Below are 27974 nucleotides of genomic sequence, written 5' to 3' on the forward strand. Positions count from 1 at the left end.
AAACTTTTAAACTAAAGTACATTTGTTTTTAAATGGAACTCAGTTTCCTTAAAAAAAAAAAGGCTACATAAAAAAAATGGCTTTATTTAAAAGCGATCATAGACATGGTGGATTGCTGACCTTAGCAGGCCGTCCTTCCTATGATGACCACCGAGCAATTGGAAGCTATCTCAGTACTATTCATGAGGTAGATCAAATGGCCTATATTGGACTCTGGCCCTCTTTGCAGGGTCACACTCTCAACTTTCTACCTTCACCCTTCTTGTTTTCTGAATCCGTTTTTGTTGGCTATTAGGATTCTGTGTTCTTTACTACTGCTAACCAGAGCTAAAGGTCTTGCGCTCTCTCCTGTAAACATGGTAAAAATTGTCTTACAACCAATTGGCATATTTAATTTACTTGCCAGTCACCAGTAAAGTGGTACCACAAGTACCCAGGACCTGTAAATAAAATGTTACCAGTTGGCCTACATCAGTCATTGTACCATCCCCTTAAGTATCGCCTTAAATCATGTCTTAGCCTGCAATTGCCACCTGTGTGTGCAGTTTTGAACTGCCATCTGAGCCTGGTAAAACAAACCTTTTATCAGGCCTAAACATTCCTTTTTAATACATATGTCACTCCTAAGGTAGACCATAAACAGCCCACAGGGAAGGGTACATTGTATTTAAAAACGTTGGATATGTACTTTTAGGTTTTACATGTCTTCTGGTGAAAAACTCTCAACTTAGTTTTTCAGTATTTCAGCCTACCTCTCTCGTAGGATAAAATTGGATTACCTTATTACATTTAATAAGTGCTAACTTTTATTTGGGAGGAGTTAGGAATGTCATCATTTGGTGTCTGAGGAATTATAATTTAAAACCCTATTTAATAATAAAGTTGGATTTTAAGTCACACTTCATTTTGAAAATGCCACTTTTAGAGAGTTTACATTTTCTTGTCCTAACCAATTGTTGCCTGCAGCCTATTTCCTGGGTCACATGACTAGGTGTTGTTGGAAGTTGGCCTTTGTGTATTTCTGCTGGTTAGCCACAAAAAGAAGGGTCCGGGTATTGGCATGTTGGGACATACTGACCTAATGGGGGGGTCGGTGGGAGGGGAATCTGTGACCTACCACAATTGCACTTCAAAGGCACTGGCACAGCACACTCGGAATTGACTTCACACTAGACTTTTGTGCCGCAGAAAGACTGGGACCTGAGCAGGGAGGCTGGAAATACCAAAACACCTCTGTAGGGGCAACTCCAGAAACTTTTCATACTACAAAAGGAGGCACCAGCAATCAAAATGAGACCCAGAGACCCACTCTTCAGTACACTCCTGAACCTGTATATTTTACAGGAGGAGGACTGTCCTATAAGGAGACCACCCTGCTGCTTGAGGTCTGCCCTGCTGTCTGAGAAAAAGAGTGGGCCTTCTATGCACACATAGAAACAGCAAAAACGAGGAGAAAATACCCATTTCTCCTTGTTTCGCCATGTTAAAACCATGTCTTCCATGGTCTTAATTTTGGCACTGCCTCCTATTTACGCCAGCCTTGTCAATAGGGGGCAGCATCAAAATCAATAAGGGTTACGGCGGAATGCCCACCACAACACCCATTGCACGCCCCTTTCATGCTAAGTGTAGTATGAAATGGGGCCTGATTTACAAGGCAGTGTTAAGCCATGTTGAGCGGCTTAATGCTGCCTTGTAAATAATGTAAAGGGTTTATCATAACAGGAATGTCTTCAAAAGTGACGTTCCTGTGGTGATAGGGGCTTTTGAATATGCCCCTAAATTGGAGGTCGGTGCCTGTGCAAGACTTTCTCAGGAACATTGTCAGGAAAAGTATCAACAGTCCTGCCCTGCTGCTGAGTGCTTCCTTGCTCACTGTGACGGGTGCAGGATCGTAATTTGGGGTTCCATTTTGCTGAAGCTACTCAAACACAAGAAGGATACGAAACAGTACACGTGTATCTTAATCAAGATTGTCATATTTCAGATTTCCATGCAATCATTGAGCTGCAACAGCTGAATCATGCTCTTTTGAATGCTGTTTTGAGGTCAGACAGTAGAAGTGAGGGATAGGTCGCAATACGTGCAAGTTGCATAAAAGTCACAAGGCTTTTGAATGAACATGACAATGGTTTATCTAAAATCGCTCTACTGTGTCCGATATGCTTATTGAGTACCAACTGTTATTGTGTTAAAAAAATGCTGCTGCATCTGATATGCACAACTGTCCATTCCAAGACTAGCACGTTTTATTTTATTTGATATAACCTATAATGAATGTGGTAGTGCTAATTTTTTAATAATAGAAAATGATACACTAAAGCACAGTGAGTTAGCATTTTGTGACAGTTTGCATTGGCCTGCAAACCCTCATTGTTTGCACAACTGCATGATTAGTTTAATGACTTTTAATCATTGCAGCTTCCTTAATATTTTACTTTGTTCTCCTTTCCAGTTTCAAATATAAAAGCATTTCCCACATCTTGGTGCTAAAATGATCAACTTAATTCTAGAAAATTGCAGCTTCCTCTGTACTTCAGGTTGATGCACCTAATACTTGAAAGATTATAATGTCCCATAGACCCTTTCTATTCAAGATGTCATATGATCTCTCTGCTGAGCGATGTATTTCTGAGCGATGCATTTCTGTGCACTGGGAAATGTCATACTGCCAGACATCCATGGGGTGGGTGACATGAATTATAAAGCACACTAACCTATTCATGAGATTCTCTGAAGAAGCAGCGCATTTATCACTCAATGGCTTCACATTGTTCTATTTATAAAGCCTATTACTATATTCTCTTTTGAATCCCCATGGTATTGTTTTTTACCCTGCAATTATATGCTACTTCTTCCTATCGTGATATTTTTATGTGTAAGTTTGTGTAGGCGTGACCAGTATCTCACATTTGTCATCGAATTGGATCGCATTGGCTACCATATCGGCCATCCACCTGAAAGCATAATCAGTGGTGACATGGTAAAAAGTTTACACAAAATTTGACTTCCGAAATCTGGTTTAGAGGTGGTGTGCAGTGCGACAGTTGGTGACTGAGTGATACATTTAATAGGACATGAGACAAATATGTGTGCTTCTTAAGATAACAAAGGCCACATGTACGACCATTTTCAGCGGGAAACATCCTTTACAACGCAACTTTTACCACGCAGTGACTTTACGACGCAACTTTTACAACGCAAACCATTACAACGCATTGCGCTGGGGGGCGCTCTAGGATAGGGAATGTGTTTAATGTACTATCCAACACCTTCCCTACTATCCACGGGGACTGGAGTTGGAATAGTAAATTAAACAATTCACTATCCAGCGCCTAAAAGCACTATGCGTTGTAATGGTATGCGTTGTAAAAACAGCGTTGTAAAAGCATGCGTTGTAATGTCATACATCCTTTTCAGCAGTAGCAAACAACCAGTCGGGCCCTATGTGACCGCTAAACAGGTCTGTGGAGTGTACAAAACCTATTTTGCGAATCGATAACCTATTATTGACTCGAAAAATTGGGTTTGCGACTCACAATTAGAAAGGAGTTTGCCAAGGCCGTCCCTTCCTAATAGCGACTCGCAGTGCCATGTACAACTGTTTTGTGACTGAAATGTGGTTGCAAAACATTTGCATTTTTCCGCCAATGGAAAGTTGGTGATAGACCATTTGCAAATGGAAAAAGGTCCCCTAGGCACCCCTTCCCCTTTGAAAATGTGGCCGCAAAATATTTTAAGAGCAGGCAGTGGTCCCACAAACTATTGCCTGCTCCTAAAAAATGACACTGAAACGCTTCATTTTTCTTTTTGAAACACATCCTATTTTACTTTAAGGAAAACGGGCTGCATTTTAAAAAAATGCTTTTTTTGAAAAGCAGTCACATATCTGGTCTGTATGCACACCCTTAGCAGGCCACTATCCCTGTGAGTGCCGGCCATTCCCAATAGGTCGCAAATTGTGACCTGCCTCATGAACATTAATGAGGCAGGTCCCTTGCGACCCATTTTGCAATCACAAACAGTGTCCAAGACATTGAGCCGGGTCTGGTGGCTCAGTGAACTAATGCGTCCACATTAGGGGCCTGAGTTTGACCTCATCCCGACCTCATGGTCAAAGGTTCAAATCCCAGCGGCTCCACTCAGCCTGTCATCCATCTGAGGTCGATAAAATGAGTATCATTGTGTTGGGTAACAATAAACATGTAATTCAGGGCTAAGATGCCTACGGGCGAATGTGCGCTTTACAAATACTTATGTTATGTTACTGTTGTACATTCCATTTTGCTAGTCGCAAAAAAGTCAACATTTTCAACTCACAATATGGAATAATCATGCATCTTGCCCCAAGAGCTTAATTTAGAGGCTGGTGGATGTGGGAAATCAGACAACCTTGTGGTTCCTTCACGCCCATTTAGAGGTGGTTTTCCACTACCGTAGTCTCAGATGCTTCCACTAGCAGAAACCCTGCATCTTGTCTGCTATTGGGTTAAATTTACGTCACTGGACTTCCCTGCCCGGCATAATGGGATGGACTAAGCACACAAAACAATTAATGGCCCTCAAGCATAGATAGAAATCTTACTGTGCATCAAAGCTATATTGTTATTGCTTTCAGTTATTAAACATACTTCATGTTTTGGAGTTTGTTTCAGAAAAATAGGAATGCTGAGTATGGACAATCAAAACAGTGTATGCACGGTATTCTGCTCTGCCTTTAATGTATCAGCCCCACTGATGAATGCATTGAAGGCATGTGAATGGTCATCGATCATGGGAGCAGTGTCCACAGCCAGTGCTGACTTCGGGCCCCAGCCAGCGCAAGTGCAAGTCACATGATACTAGGCTTGGTTTACAAATGATTTGTCCAGCTATATGTTGTGACTGTGTATGTCTAGCAAGATTCACAAAAGGATACATAAATATATATGAGTGAAGCGTATGTGAAGGTCATGAGCTCAAATGCCGGCAAGGCAAACTTATTTTTCGTATTTCAGAGTTTGGTTAATTGAACACATTTAAAAATATAATATATATCCAAGTTTCCAAGTTGCGTAAAAGTCATGGTAATGTTAGGAGAAATAGAAGTGAAAAGAAAAAAAAGACATCAAAAGATTTTTTTAAAAAATATTCTTAATCTAGACATACACATTTATTCAAACCTTAAAATCTACACAACGAGGGTTAGAAAGACTATCATGGAATTACTATATTCAGAAATGCCATGCACTTATACCTGCTTCTCTCAACAGTAAGAAATTGCATCAAACCCTTAAAGTCCAGTTCTTAGTCCTGGGTACAATTGGAAGCTGGTCTAGCCCTAGAGGTTTTCCTCACAGGTGCAAAAAGAACAATTGATGGACAGATTGCAGAACAATGTCAAATAATTACCCCAGTACAGAGATCTGGGCCTAAATGCATCATTTTTTTGCTCACCGTGCCATTCCAGTTTGAACTCAGCCATATGCAAATCAGTCTTGACCCTGTGCCTCATGGGAACAGTCCAGCCCGAACTGCCTGGCCAGGTCCTCCCTGGACCGGAAACAAGCATTCTAGGATTGGTTTCTGGGTTTCACCCCTCATCAGCCAGGATAGCTTGGCTCCAGTGGCATGGAGAGCACAGGACCCATGTCTGGGCATACCCAGCCCACTCCGGGTGAAAAATGCAAAAAGAACAATTGATGGACAGAATGAAGAACAATGTCATACATTCACCCCAGCACAGAGATCTGGACCTAAATCCATCGTTTTTTTGCTCGCCATTCCAGTTTGAACCAAGCCATATGCAAATCAGTCTTGACCCTGTGCCTCATGGGAAAAATCTAGCCTGAACTGCCAGGCCAGGTCCTCCCTGGACTGGAAACAAGCATCCTAGGACCGGTTTAGGGGTTTCACCCCTTATCAGCCAGGATAGCTCGACTCCAGTGGCATTGAGAGCATGGGACCCCACGTCTGGGCATACCAGTGTCTGAAAAGTTTCAGCTCTCCGTCCATCATCTCCTTGTGTTTTCCTTGTTCATCCAAAGTTGGCAGGGTATGCCCAGACGTGGGTCCCTTGCTTACTTTGCCACTGAATTCAAACTAGCCTGGCTGATGAGGGCTGTTAGCCCGAAACCGATCCCAGGATACTTGTTTCTGGTCCAGGGAAGACATGGCTTGGCAGTTCGGGCTGTACTGTTCCCATAAGGCACAGGGTCAAGACTGATTTGCATATGGCTGTGTCTGAACTGAGGTGGCACAGTGAGCTAAAGAATGATGATGGATTCAACCCAGATCTGTGACTGGGCATGAGTGTCTTAAAAGTTTCAGCTCTCTGTCTATCATCTCCTTGAGTTTGCTTTGTTCGCCCTAAGTTGGCAGGGTATGCCCAGACATGGGTCCCTTGCTCACTTTGCCACTGGATTCAAGCTAGCCTAGCTGATGAGGGCTGTTAGCCCGAAACCAGTCGAAGGATGCCTATTGCCAGTCCAGGAAAGACATGGCTTGGCAGTTTGGGCTGGACTGTTCCCATGAGGCACAGGATTAGGACTGATTTGCATATAGCTGTGTCTGAACTGTGGTGGTGAAGTGAGCTAAAGAACGATGATGGATTCAACCCAAATCTGTGACTGGGGGTGAGTGTCTGAAAAGTTTCAGCTCTCCGTCCATCATCTCCTTGGGATTGCTTTGTTCGCCCTAAGTTGGCAGGGTATGCCCAGACGTGGGTACCTCGCTCACTTTGCCACTGGATTCAAGCTAGCCTGGCTGATAAGGGCTGTTAGCCCGAAACCGGTCCCAGGATGCTTGTTGCCGGTCCAGGGAAGACATGGCTTGGCAGTTTGGTTGGACTGTTCCCATGAGGCACAGGGTTAAGACTGATTTGCATATAGCTCTGTCTGAACTGTAATGGCGAAGTGAGTTAAAGAACGATGGTGGATTTGACCCAGATCTGTTACTGGAGGTGTGTCTGAAAAGTTTCAGCTCTCCACCCATCATCTCCTTGTGTTTGCATTGTTTGCCCTAAGTTGGCAGGGTATGCCTAGACGTGGGTCCCTTGCTCACTTTGCCACTGGATTCAAGCTAGCCTGGCTGATGAGGGCTGTTAGCCTGAAACCGGTCCCAGGATGCTTGTTTCCAGTCCAAGGAAGACATGGCTTGGCAGTCCGGGCTGGACTGTTGCCATGAGGATGATGGATTCAACTCTGATCTGTGACTGGGGTGAATGTCTGAAAAGTTTGAGCTCTCCGTCCATCATCTCCTTGTGTTTGCTCTCCTCACAGGTCCCAACAGCAGGTGAAGTCCCTCTTCTGTTTTCCACAAAGCCAGCAGTATACTGAAGAAAGTGAAAGGGTGCCATATTTATACCTAGTGCCAGTCTGTGGGTAAGGGGAACTCCTGACCACTCAACCAATGTGGTAGAAGTTTACAGAAGTAACCCTTGCCACTTTGTAGTACTCCATGTGTGTTTGACTGTAAACTGACTCCTAAACTGAGAAAAATCCTAACTTTAAGACTTTTGGTATTCACAGAAGGCATTTAGGAGTCCTGAAGTTAGGAGTCCTAACTTTACTAATTCTAAACTGAGAAAAATCCTAACTTTAAGACTTTCGGTATTCACAGAAGGCATTTAGGAGTTCTAAACTTAGGAGTCCTAACTTTACTACTCCTAAACTGAGAAAAATCCTAACTTTAAGACTTTCAGTATTCACAGAAGGCATTTAGGAGTCGTAAAGTTAGGAGTCCTAACTTTACTACACCTTAACTGAGAAAAATACTAACTTTAACACTTTCAGTATTCACAGAGGGCATTTAGGAGTCCTAAAGTTAGGAGCTCTAACTTAACTACTCCTAAACTGGGAAAAATCCTAACTTTAAGACTTTCGGTATTCACAGAAGGCATTTAGGAGTCCTAAAGATAGCACTCCTAACTTCTGTGAATACCGAAATGAGTAAGTGCCTGCTGCGAATACCAAAATAAGTAAGTGCCTTCTGTGAATACCAAAATGGTAGTAAGTTTAGGATTTTGTCTTAAGTTAGTTCTGTGAATCGGGCCCAGCATTCTTTTGGAAGCCTATTTCTGTGAGCACAGTGAGAAAAGTATAATTGAGGTAGCTCACTATAGCATAGATTTAATTTATGTTGAATGTACATTTCCTGTTGAAGTGGTTAACACGTTTATTATTCTGTGCTAAATGTTGAGATTATTTCTTGTGGTCTTCATGTAACCTGAAGACAGTATACCAACGTACCGGGTGTTAAGCTGAAACTAACCATAATCCTCTTTGTCACATGCATTAGATAGAATCTTACAGCAAGACACTTTACACCTGGCCCTCTGGTTGCAAAGACAGCAGCTTCAAGGCAGTTTGCAAGAGAAACAAAGAATCATGCCTGTAATTCTATCCTCCATAAGAAAGCCAATGAAAGTTTCGTAACAGAAAGGTGACAGACTAGTCTTTCCGGAGATCTAAATGAATGAGGCATGAGTGATATATACTCAAAAGCGGGAGGAAGTTGTCCAGACAGAAGCATTTGGTGGAGGGATTTGTTACCTTCAGATTTTTAGGTGTAGGATTTAAAAGGTACATTCATAATGAACTAAAATGTTAAAAAGTGATTGTTCCAGAATGTTCTCTCATAAAGAAGCATCAAATATAAGATGTGTGTTTTCAGGGAATACCTGGTGAAGCAAGTGATAATATTTAATGGAATGTGTTATTTATCATTACATAAACTAACGGGCTTTGTAAACCACAGCACGTTACTTCATAGTGGCCGCATTGGACTAGAGGTTGCTCTTTAAAAATCATTGCTACATTATTTAGAAAGAACAATAAATGTTTTCAATTCTGCTGAACTACAGAATACAAAACTAGCTTGAATATAAATGGAAAAAGATATGACAGAAGATATGACAGAGTGTGACTGCAGCTTGCACCGTTAATGATCTGCAATGATAACTCAAGATGTCGGCTGTGGTGGTGGCCAATTAATCATCTGAGCAGCTGTTAGACAAATTTGCATTGAAAATTAAATCTGGTGAAAATATAGCAATGTATTGTAAGAGGCACATTTTTAGGTCGAGCGTAAAGTGCTTGCGCTGTCACTTAGCGACCTGTTGTGTATGCTTTAGGAGTTGAACTCCACCCATTCTTTGCTGATTGTTTTTTATTCGTCTCAGTGAGTGTCCTTTAAAAATGCTTGCTTTCCAATGGGTAATCCGCCGTCTTTGTCTCTTCTGGTTTTCCGTTTTCTCCATGAAGCACCAAACAAGTACTCCATCATTACGCTTTACACGTTTATGCCTTCATTTCGGAACTACTTTTCTTCTTCGTGTTTTTCTATGCCTCTGCACTACATATGCTCACATGCTTTAAACCTCTGCGCATGTTTGTTCCCTGTCACTTCTTGAAGCCCAGGGGTCATGTTTTTGTCCACTCTGCTTATCCTTGGAGTCAGCGTGGGAAGGTAGGACTGTTCCTGGACAAGAGTCCCCCCTGGCATGCTGAGTGGGCTGGGTGTGTCTCTGGGTGAGGGTGGGCGAATTGAGAGTGAACTGGGGAGGCAAGCAGTGACTCATCTGTGAGTTGGGTTTTAGTCACATGTGCCTGATTGTTGATGTGGTGATGTGAAAGAGATTTCATCCCACGGATGCGCTACAGTTGAATTTTACAACATGCAGCAGTTTCCAGGACTATAATGGTCATGGCAGGAAGAGGGCAAGGGGTTGGAGCAGGAGAAGCATGAAGGGAAGTTTGGTGTTGCATAAAAGATAACATGCTCAGGTTTTTGTCTGATATGCCGGGGAAAAGCTATTCATTTAGAATGTTAGGTTGGGAAACACTAAAATAAGGGCCCTAGGATTGCACTCATAGGGCCCAATATATAACTTACTAGAGTCCAATTTTAGCCACCATGGAGCTGATGTAGTGACAATAGAAGCCTAAGGTTTTAAGGTCATTTCCAAAAATTCCATGTGACTCAGTGGCAGATCAGAGGTGCGTTGATAACTGCCTAGATCAAGCAACCTTACAGTACATGCCAATTTACAAAATATAGTGTGTAGGTGCACTTATCATAGGTCAAGCGAGTCATATTTGCTTAGCAAACAAGATCAGACCATCAGTTACAACTACCATTGAGTATAAAGGTCAAGCCGCACAATCTGTGAAGAGAAGGTAAGACAATAACAAGAATTTGCAATGCAATAGGTCTCACATTACTGAAAGTTAGAGCTATTAGCGTTGCATTTTTATGAGCAATTCCAATAGCTCACGCTTCTAGTAATGCGAAACCTAACTGCAAATGCTTGTTATTATTGGGGTACTGGAAATTGTACCACATGACCCCGACCGCAACACAATTCCACTGACTCCTCCTACCATCCTTCATCAAATGCAAATCCTCCTTTGTGATCTAGAATGCAATCACAATATTCGCTGGTAAAGGCAACAGGTCTCGCCTGTGAAGAGCGCTTCGTGACCTTATGACTTTGCCAAAGCTTGTTGTTGATGATAAACAGCATTGGCCCAAAAAAGCCCAAACAGACCCTTGCATGATGAGGCATGCACACATGTGTGTCACCAAATATGAGTGTGCACACATCATGACACAGTGACCTTTTTGGCATTTTTGTATTTTATTTACCATTCCAAATTGTGCGATGCCCATCTTGGAGCAGTACATTATAAAAGTTTGCATAAAGAGTAGGGGTATGATTACGACTTTGAAGGTTTGGGAGCAGGCCATAGTGTCAGCGCCCCACTCCCACACCACCAAAGGCGTCCGCACACCACTCACCTGATTACGAGTTTCCTTGTGGTCTGGCGGGCAGTGCTTTGCCTGTCCCACAGCCGCGCAGTTCTAAGGCTCATATTTGAGCCTTTAAACTTCAGGGCCGAGGGAGCGCCAAAACCTGTTCCTGCATGGAATGGACTGTGCAGTTCATGCTGTGCAGGAACAGGGGTGCATACAGACAGAGGGGCACAACATGTGCCCCCCGCATGCACCCCCTATGGACAGGGGCACCAGGGGAGCCTACACATTCCTGACCATCAAAGTGTGCGGGTCTGGAAAGTCGTAATATGCTTGGTGGTGCCGCAGCAGTACAGCCAGCACATTGCACCACCACCAAGGGATCGCGGATACCCTGCAGTTGTGGTGATCATGTGGTGGTGGGACCGCAGCACTCGTAATGCGGCAGTCGGACAGCTAGTGCGGCGGTTCCCGCAATGCCACAGCGAGTTTGTCAATCCGATGGACTACCAAACTTGTAACCAGCCCCTTAGTCTATTGAAGCAGCTGGGCCTCCTAAAAAGTAATAAAAAAAATGTAGAACTGGGATGGGAGTGGGCAGGAGCAATGGAGGCGGAGTCAGTGGTTGGAGCATGTCAATACTGATGTCAACCAGCTGTGTGCAAGGAGGGGAGGGGGAGCTTAGGGATTCATTTCAAAAGCAGAGTGGACAGAGAGGTGGTGGAAAAAGCATCCAGAAGGTTCCTGAAAGAACTGGGAAGAGCAACATGAAAAGACCAGGGATGTGATGGGAAAACAGCATATAGTGGTAAAGGGAGAGAGCAACACAACATATGCACTCCCATGAAGTGGTTAAAGTAAAAGAAAATACTTGTTCCATACATGTAAGCAGTGGAAGGAAACAAGACTTTCAATCATAAGGAATCTATGCTCCTGAAGAGGGTAAATCACTAGAAAAGGAAGGAACACAGTCAAAAAAGAAACAGGCAAATGAGAATAACAAGAAAGTCAATCACTAGAATGCAACAGGATGAGCCATAGCCCATTGCAAGTACTGGTATTGGTCACAATAGATCGTTCAACAGCAGACAGCTAAAGCAGTCAGTAGGCACGTCGTACTTGACAATCTCCCAAGCAAGCTCCGCATCTCAGACTGTTTTTTATTATGCACAGCTCTTTGATGGAAAGACAAGCAATGCAATACTCCTGATGCATATGAGAAGAAAATGTACTTTTTCTATACATTGTGAATCTGGAACAACCTTGCCTTACATCTCAGTGCTGTCACACCTCGTCTCTGCAGCACTTCTTTCCTTCGCCCCGAAAATATACATTATATGTGTGAGAGAGCGCCATTTAAAGTGAAATTTGTAGGGGTGCAGCATATGTACAAGTAGTCAGCACCCGCATATGTAGAGGCCTGTTAATCATGTTTAGATGCAATGTATGAAAGAGTACTAAAGTAAATTGGTATCAGAAAATGTGCAGAGCCAACGTTACAAAGTGCAATCCATGCTTGCTGAAAATAGATGCTTTTAAAATGAAACCTTCTTCTAATGCAACGTGTGTTTAGCAATGCAATTGAACTTGAGATCTGCTTTATCTGAAACGTAACGGTCTACACATATATATAATGATTTGCTTAAAGTAGAAAATGCATTTGCTGTTTAAGGTTGGAGGCCTAGCGAACTAAGAAGAAGGAATGCCAATGTAAAGCGTTGGGCCTATAAAACAAGCAGTGGCCTAGTTCCTTTGGAATTGGTGTAGGCCTGTTGGGGAATGCCTTGCTTGACATTTAACTGTAGAAATGATTTATAAATGAACTTTTATAAAATGTTGCAATATCTGTAGACTGTGAGCTATTTGCGTGTATTCCTTTGCAGGCGCCTCATCGAGCAGATAGTAGAGTAGAAGGGCCCATTGTGTGTGTATGTTAGGATTCTAGACCTAGACATGGAGGAGTAGACCCGGAATTCAAGGAGGCAACTTGAAATGATGAAGAGCCTGAGACCCAAGGACGGCTGAACGGACACAGATGGATCCACGCCATGTGGAATTTTACAGAACCCAACACCTTCTAGAGGGGCGTACCTATAGGCATGTCATTAACATTGTGGGGTTTCGTATTAGGGACAGCACCCCGAGGGTGGAGACAGAGCAGATGGCTGAGGAGCTAGAGAGAGCGGTCGCATGGGCAAGGAGCTTAGCAGCGGTGATGGAAATTCTAGTCTAAGAGAGAAGGTGGCGAACTTCTTAGGAAGTCACCACGGCTGACACCTTTTGGTTAGGTTGGGCTATTGTTGAGTAGGGATGTCATTTAGCATAGAGTAGGGACAGACTAATCTGAATTAATGTCTTTTATCCTGATGAGTACCAGAACTCAAGTTATAGCTATTCTGTTTAGTTTAATGATTCTGGAGTTGATTCTCGTTCTTTTCATTAGCCGGTTGAGACTTTTCCGTAGGATTATGTTTGTATTAGTACCCGTTTATCTCCTGAACCTCTTGCTGAGGTGCCTGTATCTCCAGTTATTTTTGGTTATGTAATAAACCTTTTAAATCCAGTCTTTAGTCAGTGGTTCTTTGGGGAAAGTATTTTGGTATCTTGAATTTGAACTGTTTAGCTGTGATTAGATTACCTAAATTCACTCTATGACAGGTAAAAAGGTCCAGTCGACCTGCGACGGGATTCTGGAGAATGGTAAGCAGACAATAGAGGTATAATCCCGCCTTTTCAGTTGGTAGCAGTTTAGGATGGTTTCTCTTCTGGAGTAAGGGTAATCTAGAAGTAGGTTGAGATTTCCCCGAGGCCCATAGAGAAGAACATGAAGAGTGTCCAGAGAGTCACGGACGGAGGATGGTGTTCCACGGAAACTGACGGAGAGTAACAGTGCGGCAGAAGGTCGGAGGAGAGTGAGTATGAAAAGGGTCATGCGTTGCTAGATTGCGGTGTTATGTTGTGTCATTGTGTTGTAATGTCTTGTGGAGTTGAATGCCTGTAGTGTGAAAGGAGATCAGGTTGTGAGCGCGTGCAACCGGTGAAAATCTTAAACTCAAGGAGAGTTTAAGTGGTTCGGGTGTATCGAACATCCAAAGTAATTGTCGACTGTTGTGAAAGGGGGTCATGAGGTACCATTGATCGCCCGAAGGAGTGTGTGGGTAACGGACGCTGGTCGGAAGTTACCGGGTGTTGAACAGTTGAGGTGATTGTCTGTTCGCTCGCGGACAGGCAGTTGCCGGGAAAGGTGACAATTACAGTTAGACTGTGGCCGTACAGTCAAGGAAGTGGTTGCTTGGTCGGAAGTAATCATTTCTAGTGTATGATTGGGACGCATGCGTGACCGGCGAGACATCGGAGAAAGGAGGGGAACTGCTGCGAAACGGAGGCGAGTGACGTCAGAAGGAGCCGCGCTGTGATAGGGCGGTCGGTGTGAAGCCGCGCTGGAATAGGGCGGTTAGTGTGAAGCCGCGCTGAGATTGGTGGATTGTCATCAGGAAGTAAACGAGGGTTGTAAACAAGGAAACGTTGTGGGCTTCATCATGAAATGTTTTAAAGTATTTCAAAGGAGAAAACAAGATAGAACCTCGGGGCGGGGAGGAGGCTCCACCCGAGGATACTCCAGCCTATTATATGGCAGCGAATGTTGGGTTGCATACCATATTGTGGCTTGATAATTGGTGTAAGATGACAGATGGAAATGAGGAATTGACTTTTCCTAAATATGGAACGTTTAGACTAGAAGTGTTATACCAGTTGAAAGCGATTATGGCTGCATTGCGACCTTTGCCCAGACCAACACAGTTTGAAGCGCTAAATGCATGGATCAGGGCAGCCCATGACAGAAACAGAGACAGGAGACAGGAAAGAGTAAAACGATTGGTAAGGGCGGTTCAAGAAGCGAGATGGGATGCCATGGAAAAGAGTTGGAGGGTACAGACCATTGCAGTAGATAAGTTGTATCCGTTGCTAGAAAGTGCAGGGGATGGGCAGAAAAAGAGCACAGAGGATGAAGACAGTGAGACAGACGACAGCCTAATAAAGAGGCTGTTGTCAGAAAGGCCACCCCCATACAATCCAGAGCTAGAGGGAACGCAACCATCGAGAAAGCACTGGGAAGCCCCAACAGGGGAAGGCGGAGTTCCAATGGGGAACGGATGGGACACCCCAGGGGACAAGTTTACCCCAGATAAGGGAGAAAAGGCACCTCCACCCTCACCGGTAGCGAGAGTAGTGGGAAGATTTACAGTACAGAAGGTATGGGTGGAAGATGGTGTCCATTCTCAGAAACTGCCAGATGCCCTTACAGTACCGGTTACCATAGGTCCCATAGTATCGGTGTACAACCCAGAACAGACACAAAGAGAGAGTACACCCCAGATGGGGAGTGAGAGGAGTGCCAGCGAAGATAGAACTAACGTGGCCGATGGGTGGAAGACATTACCTAGACCTGTAGAACGGAGCACCCCTTTGGTAACATCGGCAGACCCTTCGGAAGACAAAGGGGGTTGGAGGGGATCGATGGATCTGAGAGGACCAAGGCCGAAGTCGATGAGGGAGTTAAGGCCAGATTTGAGAACTTGGGAAACAGTTGTGGATACCCAGAGCGACAGGTCAAGGAATGTGTTTGGGTCGGAGAACGAAGAGAATAGGATGGTTTCTCACTGTGCAGCTAGCGAAAGCAGACAAGAATGGGAACGCGGAGGTGTGGGAAGCAGGGGGACGTCCCACCACACCTCCGGAAACAGCAGGCAGGAGTGGGACTGCGAGACCTGTGAGGGTAGAAGGGTTCCTCCTAACACACCTGAAGAGAACAGAAGAGAGAGTCAGAACGGCAGCGGGAGGGACTCTAAGGAAACTTCTAGCCAAGGCACACTGAGAGCGGCAATAAAGGCAAGAAGGTTAGACGTGCTGAGACTAAAGTCAGAAGTAGAGGAAATAGTGGAAGGTACACTGCCACTAGAAAGAATTGAACTTTACGAACCAGATGAGCTATTGTTCGTGGCAAAGGATGTCACTCGGAAGGCTTGGACTGCTCATGAGAAACTCTCAGAATTAGCGAACAAGTATGAGGTGGATTTGACAAAGACAAAAGCTTTGCAGGGGGGCCATAGGTTACAGTACTCAGATCAAGACCTGGAAGAAAAGAGGGTGATCGGGTTAAAAACCCATATCAGGGAGCTGATCATGGGAATCCGAACATGGTCCAACTTGGAGAAATGGGAGGAAAGGTGGTCAAAGAAAAAGACTGTTAGGCGGAGTGTTATTGGCACACCCCCGGGAGGAGGGTTGATGCATGCCGAAGCGTACCCCTTGCGGGAGGTGGCCCATGGGGGATATGTACATGTACCCTGGAGCAGGGGAGATCTGGCTGCCTTTACTAACACTTTCCCAAAGTTGCGCGAGAGCCCAGTGGAATGGTACAAGCAGGTAGAGAGGTTAGTTAAAATCTCGAAGGTGTTGTGGATTGATTTGAACACACTGTTTGACATTGTGGTTCCAAGCGATTTGTGGATAGCATGCAAAGTCAGTGTCGAATGGCCCACAGCGGAGCCAGAGCGAGATACAGCCACAAATGGGCCGTCACCTAGGGTAATGGCAAAGTACGAGCAGGCGATCACGTGGCTGAAGACTAAGGTACCACCACAGGACATAGACTGGGTAAAAATAGATCGGACTAGGCAGGAACCAAAAGAGACGGTGCATGAGTACTATGAGAGGCTATTGCTGATTTTCAAGCAGTACAGCGGATTAGATGTGATGGATCCGAAGGATATGGGACAGTTCGTATCCAAGTTCATGCTGGGATTGAGGCCTGATATCTGCCTCATGATACAGCAAGATTTGATCTGTTGGCAAAATAAGCCTCTAGATGAGATTCTGAGGTATGCGAGGTACTGCAGTGATGAGATAGACTCGAAGACAAAGAAGCTAAAGGATAAACTGATGTTAGTCCAGATGCAAGCGGGAGGACAGGGCCAGTCAGGCAATGGCACCGTGGGTAGGAAGACAGGGGGACAGAAAAGAGACAACGAAGAAGGTCCGAGACCTAGGATAGACATAGCGACTCTGAAAAAGACGACCAAGTGCCATCAGTGCCATGAGGTCGGGCATTGGAGACGCGAGTGCCCCCATAATCCGGACAATCAGGTGCAGGATGAGGAGGAGGAGGAGGAAGTCGAAGCCCCTCCGATACGAAAGGTGACAGTGACTAAGCCCCAAATGACAAAAGGGGGGACGTCAGCCCCTAGGGCTACGGTTCCTCAACCACCTAAGATTTCAGCAGGGAATAAGGTTTACAAGCAGATGCCCTTCATAGTCGAGGGAGATGAGCACTATTTCTTTGATCCAGTGTCAGGGCGGTGCCTGAATGGGGAGGAAGACTGCACCCTTGGAGCAGTGCTGGAGGTAGATAAGAGGGGACCCTTTGTAGAAGCTGACGTAGACGGACACCCCACCACCTTCTTGGTCGATACTGGTGCCTCCAGGTCTACTGTGCGGTCTGCGGTGGTCCCTAATTTGCCCCTTTCAGGACAAACTATTCAAGTGGTAGGAGTAGCAAACAGAAGAATGACAAACCCATTGACTGAGCCAGTCCCGGTAAAGATCGGAAGTTTCAGAGATAGACACCAATTTGTAGTGTGCGATTCCAGTCCTGTATGTTTACTAGGAAGAGATCTTTTGTGTAAACTCAATTGCACCATCTATTGTACCCCCAAGGGAGTAGAGTTGCAGACTAATGATGACGATGCTGATTTTAAAGTTGCAAACACGCACATGTGCATTGAGTTGTACCCTGCCATAACTGTGGAAGAACTTCCCTGGGATTTGAGAGATTCAGTCTCACCGGAGGTGTGGGACTTTACGGGGGAGGAGATAGGACTGATCAAAGGAGTAGAGCCTGTCAGAATCCAAGTGAAACCGAATGCTGACTTTCCTAGAACACCACAGTACAAGCTGACTCCAGAGACATTGGAAGGAATAAAACCCGTGATTGAGTCCATGATTAGACAAGGGATTCTGAAGGAGGTTATGGGCAGTCCCTGTAACTCTCCGATAATGGGCTTGCAGAAGCCAAGTGGGAAGTTCAGGATAGTGCAGGACCTACGAAAAATTAACAACATAGTCGTCCCATGTTGTCCAGTGGTACCGAATCCATCAGTAATACTGTTTCAGATACCGTTCCAAGCTGAGTGGTTTTCTGTGATTGATTTGTGTCAAGCTTTCTTTTCCATCCCACTGCATGAGGAAAGCCAATTTATTTTTGCGTTCAAAATAGAGAGTCGCGTATTAACATGGTGCCGTATCCCTCAAGGGTATACAGAGAGCCCATCGATCTTTAATCAGTTGTTGAAAAGGAATTTGGAGAGTCTGGTACTGCCACAGAACTCAGTTCTCGTACAGTACATAGACGACCTCCTTGTTGCGTCAGACACCGAAGATGCTTGTAGGATCAACACCATCGCCTTGTTGAACCATTTGGGAGAGAATGGACACAAGGTATCACCTAACAAGTTACAGTACTGCCTGCAAGAAGTGCAGTATCTGGGTCACAGAATAGAGCAGGGAAAGAGGAAGGTGTCGCCTGACAGAATTGAAACGATCATGAGAATGACTGTGCCCTCGACCCAGAGAGAGGTTAGAATGTTCCTGGGCATGGTCGGCTACTGCCGACAATGGATTGCAAACTTTTCCCTGAAAGCGAAACCCTTGCAGAAACTGACGCACAAGGACGTGGTTGATCCGGTACTGTGGGACACAGATTGTATGATGGCTTTTCTTGAGCTGAGAGAGGACTTGTGTCGTGCTCCGGCTCTGGGGATGCCAGATTACCACAAATCATTTGCATTATTCTGCTGCGAGAGGGAAGGATGTGCTTTAGCTGTTTTAGTGCAGGATCATGGAGGAGTCCGTAGACCAGTTGCCTACTTTTCGGCTACCTTAGACCCAGTAGCCGCAGCGTTGCCCGGATGTCTCAAATCCGTTGCTGCAACAGGTGTCAGCATTGAAAGATGTGAAAGCATAGTGATGGAATATCCACTGACAGTGCATGTACCTTATTCTGTGGAATTGTTGATGACCAGGACCAGGACGCAGCACCTGACCAACAATAGGCTCACACGCTACGAGCAGGTTATACTTGCTGCAGAGAATGTGACTCTAAGGAGGTGCTCTGTCTTGAATCCTGCTACTTTGTTGCCATTACCAAATGATATAGATGATGATTGGGAAGACCATGATTGTCTTGATGTAACTGAACTATGCACCAAACCTAGGCCGGATATTGTTGATGTGCCATTGACAGACCCCGATAAAATTTATTTTGTCGACGGCTCATGCATAAGAGACAATACTGGTCAGTTGAGAGCAGCATTTGCTGTCTGTACTATTTCTGGAATAATTGAAGCAGCCTGCCTGGAAGGAGTACACTCCGCGCAGGTGGCTGAGATCATTGCGTTGACGCGTGCCTGTCTGGCAGCCAACGGAATTCGGATTACCATCTTCACCGACAGCCAATATGGGTTTGGGGTGGTTAATGACTTCGGACAGTTGTGGTCGCAGAGGGGTTACATGACATCATCAGGCTCCCCAATCAGGAATGGCGAGTTCGTCAGGTTATTTCTGGAGGCGTTGCAAGGTCCTGCCGCAATAGCAGTGGTAAAATGTACAGCTCACACCAGAGGCACGGACTTCGTGACAATGGGGAATCGTTATGCTGATGAAGTTGCACGCTATTGTGCAGAGCAGGGATACTCCTTTACTGAACAACACATTGAGGGACCGAGGGAAAGAACTGAGCTAAGCATGATGCTTGAGGTGGCAGATACCTGGGAAGAGTTGAGAGACATGCAAGGACAGACGTCAGATTATGAGAAAAAGGTGTGGGAATCGGCTGGTTGTGTCAAGGGAGATTTGGACATGTGGGTTTCAGCTGATGGAAGAGCTGTGTTGCCGAATGAGCTGGTGAGTGCGATGGCACGACAGATACATGGTCCTGTGCATCTGGGAAGGGATGCGATGTTACGTGTGTTCAGACAGACATGGTACAATCCCAAATTTAGACAGGCTGCGGAAGCAGTATGTCAGAGATGTGTGACATGTCAACAGATAAATGTTGGGAAAAGAACACCAGTTACACTGAGTCACATTGGAAGGTCCGGCGGACCTTTTTACAGAATGCAAATAGACTTTATTGAAATGCCAAGGTGTAATAGCCTCAGGTATGTCTTGGTGATTGTGTGTGTGTTCTCTAGATGGGTTGAGGCATATCCCACTCGTAGGTGCGATACACTCACTGTAGCCAAACTATTGTTGAGGGAATTGGTGCCACGATTCGGGGTTCCGACCTCTTTGGAATCGGACAGAGGAAAACATTTTAATAGCGAAATTGTGAAGATGCTCTCCCCTGCTCTGAACATTGATCAAAGACTGCATTGTAGCTACCGTCCAGAGGCTTCTGGCATAGTAGAGCAGATCAATGGTACCCTAAAGGCCCGAATGGCAAAGGTGTGCTCATCCACGTTCCTGAAATGGCCTGATGCACTGCCGTTGGTATTAATGAGTATGCGTTGTACCCCGGATAGGAGGACAGGGCTCTCACCTCACGAAATTCTCATGGGGAGGGATATGAGATTGCCATCTATTCCTACAACTGCCTTGCTGAATATCACAGATGACCTGATTCTTGATTATTGCAGGGGACTATCTGACGTCATCCGTTCTGTGTCCCTTCAGGTGCAGGCTGCTGAAGTTCCGGCTGCTAGCGACCTTTGTCACGACCTGTGCCCGGGTGACTGGGTATTCGTGAGAAAGCACATGAGGAAGAGCTGCCTGGATGTAGGCTGGAGAGGACCTTTCCAGGTGATACTCGTAACCACTACTGCCGTGAAGTGTGGCGGATTGCCGAATTGGGTCCATGCTTCTCACACCCGACGAGCTCCAGCACCTGAAGAAGGAACAGCTCCTCCCGTGGATGAGAACAATAACGACGAAGAGGATCCGAAAGAGGGAACAAGTCAAGCTGTGGGGGTGCCGGTAGAAGTTGGGAACTCCCCTGATCAAGCTGTGTATGATCATGACGACAGTGACACTGAATCCGCCCCAGAAGAAGGAAGTGGCGGAGAAGGTGATCAGAGTGCAGAAGAAACTGATGGGGAAGACGAACAGGGAGTGCAAACAAGAGGCCGGCGAGCTAGAGGTGCAGAAGCTCATTGACCCGAAAGACGGAGGCGAATGAATGTGAGATTGGCTTCCGAAAGAGAACTTGCCCCTGTGTCCGAAGAGTCCGATTTGGGAGGGGAAAACGAAGGAGCTGCGCAGAGTGGTCCGAGAAGGTCAAGGAGGGTGCGAGTACCGTGCCAAAGATATGCCACTCCAGAGTGGACCTATCCTTTCACAAATGTTAGGATTGCCAATGCCAGGGGTACTGAGGTCCGGGAGGGTGAGGTCAGTGGAAGTGACCAGCACAATCCCCAATGTTAAGCTGCAAGTGGTGCTGTTGATACCTGGACTTGAAATTGAAGGTATCCTGACACTCACCATTCCTAATCCCCCTCTCCTAAGCAAGATACGTGATTTACTCCTGGAAAGACTGGTCTTTCCTACCTTTGTTCTGGACATGCCAGCCTATGATGTAGTTGTGCTTCGCATGGAACTTTTGGATTATGTGTTGCAGGCAATCGGATCAAGTATAATCATAGACTATTAAGAGCCGTGAATTGAACTTTGAACTTTGAATTTGATTGACTTTGTGCTTTGCTTTGAAAAGAACTTTGAAAAGACTGTTGTGAGTAGCTGTTAAAACTAACCTAGAGCCGAGTGGAAGAAGAAGAAATTTAGGGACTTTCCACAGAGGATGGAGAAGGGTTAGGGCTGTCTGAAAAGAAGAACTGAAACAAGAACTTCTGTTGCCAGGTGTGGTTCAAGAAACTCAAGTAACAAAGAAAAGAGACTTTGGGTGCTTTCTGAGAACGAACTGCTTGAGCTGAGACCATGGCGCCTGGAGATCCGAATCGTAGAGCCAAGTGCATAGTAGGCACCCTTTTAGCAGGAGTGATTCTCCTTATAGTTATAGTAGTTTCAATTTCCTATTTTGCACCACACGAACAAGCAGAGAAGGCTGAGGGGACACAGGCACCTGACACCCCTAGTCAGAAGGAAGAAAGGGAAAAGAGAGAAAAGGCCTTGCTAGCTGCAGAAAGTCGCAGGTTTCATACAGATCTGTCTAAAGGAAATTTTGGGCAGAACGCATATGCAAAGCTGCTGTATGAATACATTGATGCAATGGATGCGAAAGACTGTTATGTGTGTATGCAATTGCCAGCTTCAGTAGATGAGGGTATTAGATACCATCACCTTCCATTGACATATGGAATTTCATGTAGTTTGTTGATTAGCATATTGTATGGTAGAAATCATTTTGAATATTATTTTTCAAATTATGATGCTGTGTTACCAGAAGTCCCAAATTACAAGCACTTGAATAAGTGGGACTATTATAAATCAGAAGACAGACTGGGATATTTTTTCATTACCACACAAGAGCTAGACACCCCGTATGCACACCGACACAATTTGACTTGTTCATTGTCAGAGGTGGAAAAGAAGTTCATTGAGCAGGTAGAAGACAGATACACGAAGCAAAAACAGTTGCGAGATTCAGGACAAGGAAAGGTAGATTGGACCGAAGAGGAGAAGAAGCACAAATCAAGAGGAAGTTATGGTCCAATAGCTCTAGATGAAGTACAGAAAGGGAAGTTGTGCCTTCACCGTCCACAGACTTATTATGAGAATGTGTATGTAGGTCATACCACATGTGAACACACCTTTACGTTAGAGTGCTACACATAGGATTTCTTGAAGAGCGTGGTGCAGGTGATCCCTACTGTATATTTTGTATGTGGAAAGAATGCGTATGTGAGATTGCCAGAGAAGTGGTATGGAACGTGTTACCTAGCAAAAATCTTTCCCAAGATTTACCATACTGAGGATTTTTCTCTCTTGGAGGGAGGGTCCCAAAGGAGGGTAAGGCGAGGAGAGAATGCTGGAGCAATTATTGGAGATGTGTTTGGAGCAGCGATACCTATGTTGGGAGTCATTTTGAATGACATCAAGATAAGGCGGTTAGCAACTGTAGTGGACAAACTGTCAATGAATACAGCCAAGTCATTGGTGTTGGTCGAGGGTGAAATGTTGTCGATAAGGACAATGGTTTTACAGAACCGTCTTGCCCCAGACCTCATCCTAGCAAAAGAGGGCGGAGTCTGTAAACGTTTGAAGATTCAGGAATGCTGCACTTATATACCACACAACTCTAAGGATCTGGAGACATATATAACCAACATTACTGCTATTCATTATGAGATTGAGGACTTGACCCAAGAGAATGCATGGGAGACCGTTGGCAAGGGATTTGGGAAGGTTGGAAACTGGTTTGCCAACCTATGAAAGGGTTTCCTTGGATTTGTATTGAAACCCCTTATCATAGCAGTGGCATGTGTGATTGCCTTGTGGGGTTTAGTGAGGATGTGCAAGTGGCATAAGGCGAATAGATTGGCGAGATCAATGAGAGCACAAGAGATGCGAATGGAAAGACTGCAAGACAATCAGTACCACAGTTTGAGAGCATTGGAGATGCTCAAGAGGGGAAAAATGGCCACAAGCTCTGTTTAGCTTAGTTCTTACCCTGAGGATGATGTGAGGGTGGTGATGACACGGGTCATCAAAGGGGGGAACTGAGAGAGCGCCATTTAAAGTAAAATTTGAAGGGGTGCAGCATATGTACAAGTAGTCAGCACCCGCATATGTAGAGGCCTGTTAATCATGTTTAGATGCAATGTATGAAAGAGTACTAAAGTAAATTGGTATCAGATAATGTGCAGAGCCAACGTTACAAAGTGCAATCCATGCTTGCTGAAAATAGATGCTTTTAAAATGAAACCTTCTTCTAATGCAACGTGTGTTTAGCAATGCAATTGAACTTGAGATCTGCTTTATCTGAAACGTAACGGTCTACACATATATATAATGATTTGCTTAAAGTAGAAAATGCATTTGCTGTTTAAGGTTGGAGGCCTAGCGAACTAAGAAGAAGGAATGCCAATGTAAAGCGTTGGGCCTATAAAACAAGCAGTGGCCTAGTTCCTTTGGAATTGGTGTAGGCCTGTTGGAGAATGCCTTGCTTGACATTTAACTGTAGAAATGATTTATAAATGACCTTTTATAAAATGTTGCAATATCTGTAGACTGTGAGCTATTTGCGTGTATTCCTTTGCAGGCGCCTCATCGAGCAGATAGTAGAGTAGAAGGGCCCATTGTGTGTGTATGTTAGGATTCTAGACCTAGACATGGAGGAGTAGACCCGGAATTCAAGGAGGCAACTTGAAAGGATGAAGAGTCTGAGACCCAAGGACGGCTGAACGGACACAGATGGATCCACGCCATGTGGAATTTTACAGAACCCAACACCTTCTAGAGGGGCGTACCTATAGGCGTGTCATTAACATTGTGGGGTTTCGTATTAGGGACAGCACCCCGAGGGTGGAGACAGAGCAGATGGCTGAGGAGCTAGAGAGAGCGGTTGCATGGGCAAGGAGCTTAGAAGCGGTGATGGAAATTCTAGTCTAAGAGAGAAGGTGGCGAACTTCTTAGGAAGTCACCACGGCTGACACCTTTTGGTTAGGTTGGGCTATTGTTGAGTAGGGAAGTCATTTAGCATAGAGTAGGGACAGACTAATCTGAATTAATGTCTTTTATCCTGATGAGTACCAGAACTCAAGTTATAGCTATTCTGTTTAGTTTAATGATTCTGGAGTTGATTCTCGTTCTTTTCATTAGCCGGTTGAGACTTTTCCATAGGATTATGTTTGTATTAGTACCCGTTTATCTCCTGAACCTCTTGCTGAGGTGCCTGTATCTCCAGTTATTTTTGGTTATGTAATAAACCTTTTAAATTCAGTCTTTAGTCAGTGGTTCTTTGGCGAAAGTATTTTGGTATCTTGAATTTGAACTGTTTAGCTGTGATTAGATTACCTAAATTCACTCTATGACAGGTAAAAAGGTCCAGTCGACCTGTGACGGGATTCTGGAGAATGGTAAGCAGACAATAGAGGTGTAATCCCGTCTTTTCATGTGTGCACGCATGATCTTTTAAATCTAGACCTTCATTTATGAGGAATTAGCATAGGGCAGCATTGCAAGTCTTCTTGCTGTGCTGCCCGGCACCAATGTGAAAAGGCAGGAATGCACCGCAATTATGAAATACAGTGCATTCCTATTCTTTACCCCTGCGCTGGTGGGCAATTTGCTGCCTAGTGTCAACTTAGGAACCCTTGTACCATGGAGCAAGGGTGCCTCTGTTGCAGGCAGGATTGTTTTTGTGCAGGAAGGGGCGCAAAAACAATCCTGAGAGGCGTTTTCCTCTTTCTATGTGTGCAGCAGAAGGCAGCACACATGGAAAGAAAAAAAAAAGGAGTAATACAAATATTTCTCCTCGCTACACCTTCCCTAGGGAGGTGAAAGGTTTTGGTGCCTCCCCTCATATACATGATTATGTAAATACAGGATAGCATCAAAATTCATGGATGTTGTGTGGGAAAACCCACTGCAATTCACATGAACGCCTCTTTAACGCAGAGTAAATACAACGCAGCGACTTGCACTGCATTGTCTCGCTCCAAATCTATGAGGCCATGCAAAGCCACTCAGAGTGCCTTTGCGTCGCCTCATAGATATTATTGAGAGGCTTGCGCCGCTGGAACTTCAAAAAACGTGATGCTCCAGCAGCACAAGTCTCTAATAAATAAGTCCCGCAGTCTCTAACAATGTCTTTCTAAAGTGTTCAGCTGCACTCAGTAGTCAAATTAGAGCAATGTAATTGCAAATCACAATTAAATGGACTCAGTTAATAACAAAAGGAACTGAACAAGGTGTGACTGTTTGCATGTAACACCCTACTAAAAAGTGACAACATAACAATGTGAATATTTTAAAAAAACACGACGACTGAAGAGAAGAATGGAAAATTAAATGGAATTAAACAATTGTTAGGTTGTTCACAGGAGATTAAAACCTCAGGAGATCATGAATGTTAGTTTAAACATTCAAGTTGGAACCTGTCCTAGATTGTAACAAAATAACTGTGTTTTTCACCTAATAATAACTTGTTGTATACAGAGCTTAATACCAATTTTAAGCCCTATAAATGACAATTGTTACCATTACAGACTTCAGTTATTCTCAATGCATTTTATTATTATTATTATTATTAAACATTTATAGAGCGAATGGCTACCCTCGGGCATCCCAGCGCTAAACAACTGAGTAGAAAAACTGATACGTTTAAGGAGCTATTTGTTGGAATAGCCTTGTTTTTAAAAGCTTCCGGATTGGTAGGATGTGCATTTCAGCGCGGAGGTGTAATGGAAGCATGTTCCACAGTTTTGCCATATTATAGGCAAAGGATCTTCCTCCACTTCTTGTCCGCATGATTTTGGAAACAACTGAGAGGTTAAGGTTACGCGATCGCAGATTTCTCCTAGGGCAATACAAAGTGATAAGAGGTTTGTTGATTGTCAGGCCTGTTCCCCACACATTCTTGTGGGCAATGCACATGGCAGTACATTTTATTCTTTCGATGATTGGCAGCCAAGGAAGGATTTTTAAGGCTGCTTTGGCTGGCTGGGTTTTTGGGATTCCAAGTAGCATCCTTACTGCACAATTTTGAGCAACTTGAAGCTTCCTTGATGTTGCCATGGGTGCTCCCAAATAGAGGGATTTACCATAGTCCAGACGTGACAAAACCAACGCCTGGATAAGAATTCTCCTTGAGGCCATTGGGAGCAGTGGGAGGATTTTCCGGAGAGATCTGAGAGTACCAAAGCAAGCCCATGTTACCTTCATTGCTTGATGGTCAAACTTGAGTGAGTTGTCTAACCAAACACCCAGACTATTTAGCTTGGTTGTGGGAGTAGGGGGCGGGTCTAGGCACTTAGGCCAGGTTTGAATGGGGCCTACACTGGGGTGGTTACCTAGGACCATCAACTCACTTTTGCCTCAGTTGAGTCAGAGGCAAGGGTGCTCCATCCACGAGGCGACTTTCTGGACACATAATTCAAAGTCCGATGGGAGGTTGCCGGCCCCATTCAGAGTTATGACCAGCTGTGTGTCATCCGCGTAGGTCACAATCTTAATTCTATGTGGCAGAATGATAACGGCCAATGGCCGCATGTATACGTTCAAGAGAGTAGGGCTCAACGAGGATCCCTGTGAGACTCCACAGTTGAGCTCTAGTCTCGGAGAGGTGGATTCTCCTGAAAAGACTTGAAAGGTTCATTTGTTTAGGTAGGATTATATCTAGGAGATAGTATTATCTTGTACCTCCAGTCTCCTAAGTCTCTCTACTAAAATGGAGAGGTTAACAGTGTCAAAGGAAGAGCTTAGATCATGGAGGGTGATGGCAACTGCTCCTCCCTGATTCACGATCTGTTTGGAGTCCTCCACCACTGCAAGAAGGGCAGTCTCGGTACCATGGTTAGGGCAAAATCCCGTCTGGGTGGCATGTAGAAGATCATGGGTCTCTGCAAAATTGGAGAGCAGAGTGTTCACATATTTCTCCAAAATGTTTACAGTTAACTGCAGCAGTGAAATTGGGTGGTAATTTCCTAGGTTGTTTGGGTCTGGGCTAGGTTTTATCAATAAAGCCTTGATCATAGCATGCTTCCAGGGACCCAGAAAAAATCCTGTGGACAAGGAACGATTTATCATTTCCAGGAGACTTGGAAGAATCACATTCCCTGCTTTATGTAAAATACGTGGAGGAGCGGGCTCTAAAGGGGGGCCTGATTTAATTTGTGGAAAGATTTCTGTCAGCTAGTCCAAATTCATGGCTGCAAATTCTTTACTTGGAAGAATGAAACCCTCAGTTTGCCCTGCCAAAATTCGAGCGGGTGCCCTGCAGATAAAACACAGACGTCGGGGGACATCATATCCAGTTATACTGCTTGATTTTAAGTTCTGTACAATCACAACATAGAACTAGAAACAAGCAGAACCTTTTCCCCAAAATTTGTTTTCATGTGGCCTTTATTATTATACGTGAAGAAAATAGTGTACTCAATTAAAAAAAAAAACAAAGCTATTTCAAAACTTTGCTCAGAGCTGTCTGGTTTCTTCCCGTGAAGGTGAACAGAATGCTTGCATTGCTTTCTCGGAGAGGTTTATTTAATGTTATACTCCCACAGCCC

The 27974-nt window shown here is 44.7% G+C and overlaps 1 protein-coding gene across 1 annotated transcript in view; it reads right to left on the reverse strand.

Annotated features, from left to right (window-relative positions):
- The window catches only part of CACNA2D3 (calcium voltage-gated channel auxiliary subunit alpha2delta 3), a 2522256-nt gene that overhangs the window by 2279646 nt on the left and 214636 nt on the right, over positions 1-27974 (reverse strand). The window lies entirely within an intron of this gene.

The sequence above is a fragment of the Lissotriton helveticus genome, chromosome 9 (assembly GCF_964261635.1).
Source record: "Lissotriton helveticus chromosome 9, aLisHel1.1, whole genome shotgun sequence".
Lineage (NCBI taxonomy): Eukaryota > Metazoa > Chordata > Amphibia > Caudata > Salamandridae > Lissotriton > Lissotriton helveticus.